Here is a 5,470-nt window from a genome sequence, read left to right on the forward strand (position 1 = left end):
GGTCTTGTTGTGACATTAATGCACAGTAGACTAAAATTACTGCACATTAGCGCACTGGCACAGGTTTTGCCTGCCATGCTAATGTGCAGTAGATTTAGCCTACTGCACTCGATGCACCTTGTGTAGACGCTCCCTTAACATGGAGAATCTGCAGTGAGACTCACTGATGACTTGCAGAGGCTTCACACTACCATGCTGAAATGGTCCCATCCTTCACTGGGCTACCAGTTAGAGACTGGAAAGCTGCTCCTCCTCCCAGCAGCGAGCAACTGCGGGGTTTGCCGATGAAAAGGGAAAGAGGAAGGCTGCTGGAACAGGGATGATTAAAGAATGACCCTTGGCTTGCCTTCGGGCTGTGCTTTTCTGGGTTGTTTCTTGTGCAGGGTGCAACAGGGCTGTCCAGCCCCCAAGTCTAAGTCGCCCTCGGTCGTTGCGGGGGCGGATCCGGTACGTGCTCCTTCACAGGAGGGGGCACCCGCATGAAGCGACCAGCTCCTCTCCCCGGAGTTAACTCGAGGGACCCGGCGTGGTGAGGCGCCACTGCTTTTCTGCCGGGAACTTCCTTCCTGAAAGCAGCAGACCCACCTGTCCCCGGGGGGAAGGGCAGGGCAGGGCAGGGCAGGGGCGCAGGGCACGTGAGCAGAGCAGGCGGCGGAGGGGTCCAGCGCGGGGGCGCAGCCCGCACCCGCGCCCCGGATCGCCAGCTCCCCCGGCGCCGGGGCAGCGGGGGAGGGGGAGCGCCAGGGACTAGAGCTCTGCAGCCGGCCCCGCGGGACTGGCACAGCCCCAGCCCCGCACCTCTGCCTGCCCGCGGCGCCGGGGGAGGGAAGCCGCAGGTGCCAGGTGCATGGGGCAGGCTCCGGGCGCAGCAGCGGGGAGAGGGCACTTCGAGATGCGGAGGGAGCTAGTTGTGGCCCCAGCGTGCGACACCCCCCCCAAGCGTCACACACACACACACACACACACACACACACACACGTGTGGGGGTAGGTTGGGGGGGCTCCGACGCTCCCCCGACTGCAGCCGCCGCCAGCTGCCCTGTCCCCTGCCTGCCTCGTGCGTGTGCGTGTGCGTGTGTCACGCAGCGCGCGGAGCCCGTGCGAGGGGCACCTGCTCCTGTCTGGCTGCCGCCGCCTCCAGCCTCCGCCGCTCGCTGCGGGCTCCAGTCTCCTCCCCGCCGCCGCCGCCGTCGCCGCGCGAGTGAGTCGGGCTCCTCCGGTGGGGTTCACCCCTTCCCCCCCTGCCTGCGAGTCAGCCTGGCTGCCGCGCGTCACGTGCCCGCCGCCTGAGGCAGCGACCGGAGCGAGGGGAGGGGAAAAAATAGAAAGAGGAGGAAAAAAAAAAAGAAAGGGAAAAAAAAAAAGAAAAAGCGCCTCATTCCTTCCTCCACCGCCATACTGTATTTTGTAGTAACTCATTTTTATTCCTCCCTTTTACTCCCGCTCGGTGAGTACCTTTCCGCCGGCATTCTTGTCCTCCCTTTTTTCCTTTTTTTTATTTTTTTTTTGTCCCGGGTTTTTTTTTCTTCCTTTTTTATTTTTGCTTCTTTTTTTTCTTGTTCTTCTTCTTCCTCTTTGATTATTGTTTCCAGGGATTTGATCCTTTTTTTTTGTTTTTTATGAGGGCAAGTTTCTTGTTTTTTGTTTTTTTTTTTCCCTAGCATGCGATGGGGGACTAAACTGTGAGCAGACGGTGCTGCCGGGGCTGGGAGTCGGCGGGGATGGCAGGGGCCTGATCCTGGCCGGGAGGACGAGCCCGATAGCGATAAGCGAGACGACTCGCCAGTCCAGCGACGGGCTCTGTCTCTAGCCAGACCTTTCTCATCTCTCTCTCTCTCTTTCTCTCTCTGTCTGTATGCAACTGGTTTTGTGGTGCACGGTATGACCTAGAAAGCGTTGCCTTTTTTTTTTTTTAAATAAAAAAAGAGCAAAAACAAAAGGCATGTGTCTTATAACTCCCCTTTTTATTTTTTTGCAGAGGATTTTTTTTTTAATCCCTGATGGGGTTTTAAATTTTGGTGTTGTTTTTCATCTTCTTGGGGCTTTACTAATATTATTTGGTGTGTTGCTTTTTTTTTTCGGTGGGGAATTGCAAATGCGTTTTACAAGCCGTATTTACCAAGAGTTTGTGATCTTGCAAAAAAAAAAAAAAAAAAATGCAAGCCGGGTGCAAGATGCTCGTTTTGTTGCTTTTTGCTGTGGTTTCCCCCTTTTGCCCCTCGGTGCAGTCAGCAGCGTTTTTCCCCCCTCCTTCTTGTGCTTTTGATGCCCGTTTATAACGTGAAAGTTTTCTTGCAGCTCGTGGCAGTTGATCCTTTTTAAATACTTTTTTTTCCTCCTCCTTAAAACCAACCCAAAGAGAGAGAGAAAAAAAAATCCAAGCCAATGATGGTTTACTTTTGCACATTTGACTTCTTCATTCTTTTACCTGCGTAATCTTATAATGCTTGTGATTGCCATGATGATGATGCTGGTGCTAGATAGATACATATATACCAATAAATACATTTTCAAATGGTGGCAGTGGAAGGTTTTCCTGGAGAATGAAGTGCGGTTTGGTTTCCTTGTCAACGGAAGATGAAGTGAACAACTGAGCATCTCCCCAGTGCAGGTACTTCATCTCCTTGGAGGCGTTTCCACTCTTTGTAAATTATATTACGAGATTTTTTTGTAATATATATATATCAATCTCTCCGGATTCGCAGCTAAAGGTATTTCCGCAGTAGAAGGAAGATGAAACTAAATCCCTGTCTGCCTCCTGATCGCGTGGATGTTTGCAAAATATTGCACTGATTGAGCTCAGGTCGGTTGAAGCTGCGAGTGGTGGTTTCTCTACTGTACTATGTAGCAGGGTGGCTGGGGGGGCGGCATGACCCGCAATGAAACCTGGTGGTGAGAGGGGACACTTCGAGGGCTGAAAAATAAAAGGAGTGGATTGCGAGGTAGAAATATGATGTGTGTGGGGGTGTAGAAAATGCCCACTACTAAGTCTTAGGTGGCTGGGAGAGAAGCAGCAGAGCAGAAGCCCTGCGAGAGGCTGGCTCGTTGCCAGATATACTCCATATCCGGAAGATTTCCAACTTCTGTTCCTCCTATTCAGGAGTGAACGAGGCAGCAGATCGGCTCTTGTCAGGCTTGGCTCATTGGGATGGAGATTAATTAGGAGCCGATCTTTGTTTTCAGGTGCTTCGTTTTGTTTGGATGATTATTAATGTTACTTGTCTGCCAGGGATGGGAAGCGGTGACTTCGCGTGACGGTCACTGAGAGTTCAGGATTGGGGAAGAAACTGTTACTTCCCACTAAGAGCATGTAACTGCTTTGCAGTGCCTAAGACCCTCCCTGATTTAGAGGCAGGGTATTGGATCACTAAAATAAGATTTGGAGAGATTTTTCCACCTGAGAGGTGTGGTGATTTCCCTCTTCCCCCCCAAGGAAGTGATTTGTTAAAGTTGAAGTACTGATTGTTTCAATCTGCAGTGTTCTCTGTGTTTACTTTTATGCTGATGGGACCGTTTAAAGCGTTGTGTGTAGACAATTTTCAGAGATTTATAACACCCTTCTAAAAATATACTCTGCATTCAGCCATAACAAGGAAACTCTCTTTTGAGAAACAGTTTCCCTCCCTCCCCAGATTTAACCAAACATTTTGTCCGTTTTGAACTGATGGGAATACAGGGGCATTTGAAAGAGACGCTGTATTCTTCTAACTACTTTGCTCTTTGAAATTGGGAAGTTTGTATACCAAGTGTGATGCACAGTTATTTTGCTGAGTATGTGGAGCAACAAAATCCACTGACCTCGGCTATCTCTGTAGAAATGTAGTGATTATGTAGGGATGGTGTCCTTTTTCTACAAAAGTGTAATAAACATACTTAGTAAAAAGATGTACTTTGCATGCATGGCAGCTGCATTGACATGATGGACTACCTTTGACGGTATATTGAGCTAATAATCCATGTTTCAAGAAGCCACTATCTAGATATTTATCTGATAGATGATGATGAGTTCTTTGGAGTACTTACAATCTATTGGTGAAATAATCCACATTTAAGAAGTTTCAGACTGCTTATATTTTCATAATGGAGATGAAGAGAAATACATGAATATAAATAGTGATCAGAATGCTATCTTCTGTTGCTTCCTTTTCTTTTTAAATTACAAGGTTTTTTTTCCTTGAAACTGAGGAGAGTGGACAGCTAGCCAGGCATTTTTAGCATTGTGCAGATGTCTAAACAAATAAATTAGGCAAGCAGTTTCCAGCTGACTTCCCTTTGGTCCATGGCTTGTCTTGCCTTTTTTCAGTGTTGCAGGTGTGTTGTATGAGTAATTTGGATAGTAGATAGTTGCTGACTCTAAGCCAAATCTTGCTCACTTTATCTTGGCTTGAAGTCCAAGATAATAAGTTTTAGACTTGCACTACTCTTGGGCACCTTGTTATATGTTCATGAGTTAGGAGTGTATATGTACATTTATATGAACTTTTCCATGTGTACAAGTTGGGGTTAAATTATTTTGCATGTACAACTTAACTGTGTCCAAGGCAGCCTATGTGTTTTTAAAAATCTGGGCCAGCAGGCCTTATTTTGTAAGGAGAACACTATTTAACACTCTGCATCCTGCAGGGTCTTGGTAGGATTTGAGTTACGAAAGGTTTGTCAGCTTCAACTTGGAGTTTCCATGCATGTACTGCTTTATGTCATAAATGAAGTTTTTTTGAAATCACATGTGAAAAGCCAGAAGCATTGTCCACAACTAGGGGTTGCCTTTTTGTGGGTTTTAGGATAATGAATTTTATAAGTAATACACTTGAAATTACTAAAATGCCTACCTATTGAATTGGGGTATTATTTTTACTACAGCATTTGCTGCATTCAGTATGTATAAAAAAAGAAAACCACTGAGTGGGAAATCATTGTATTTCTGTAGTAAATTTTACTTCTGTGAATATTAATTTCTGGACATTTATCAGTGTCTTTATATTTTAAATTCTTCTTCTGATCAAGAGAAGTGAGGGAATTAATATGCTTGTACAGAGATCTCTAAACTGAAAGCCCTGGAAAGTAACAGTTTTTTCCATTAAATATTCAGTCTTTGCTAACAGTTGGATGAAAGTCTGACAAATGAGTGGCCTGACTACAAGGTACTAAGTACCCTCACTCAAAAAGAAGTTGTAAACAAGCAAGACACAGGCACCCTAGTGTCCCCAAAGAGATGATGAAAGGGACTCTCAGCCTTTTCTGATATAAGAACTCAGGATTGGAAAGAACCTCAAGGGTCATCAGATCTAGTCCCCTGCTACACCATGCCATATTATTCTGTTAAAAAAATCCATCAATCTTCACCTTAAAATTGTTTGCCCTTACTGTTTCTGTTGGAAAATTGTTCCTGAATCTCCTGCCTCTGGTGGCTATACACCTTTTACTAATTTCCAGCCAATTTTTTTTCCTGGCCAGTTATGCACATTTGTTCT

The 5,470-nt window shown here is 46.3% G+C and overlaps 1 protein-coding gene across 2 annotated transcripts in view; it reads left to right on the forward strand.

Annotated features, from left to right (window-relative positions):
* Window positions 1-1,344: 1,344 nt before the first annotated feature.
* The window catches only part of RALYL (RALY RNA binding protein-like), a 939,792-nt gene continuing 935,666 nt past the window's right edge, over window positions 1,345-5,470 (forward strand). The window contains exons 1-2 of one of the 2 annotated variants that reach the window (XM_019527857.1): window positions 1,345-1,446; window positions 2,524-2,610. The gene's annotated coding sequence lies outside the window, so the exon portion shown is untranslated. The remainder of the gene's footprint in view (window positions 1,447-2,523; window positions 2,611-5,470) is intronic. The other variant, XM_019527858.1, reaches the window with a different exon arrangement.

The sequence above is a fragment of the Gavialis gangeticus genome, unplaced genomic scaffold (assembly GCF_001723915.1).
Source record: "Gavialis gangeticus isolate Ggan-Ray unplaced genomic scaffold, GavGan_comp1, whole genome shotgun sequence".
Lineage (NCBI taxonomy): Eukaryota > Metazoa > Chordata > Crocodylia > Gavialidae > Gavialis > Gavialis gangeticus.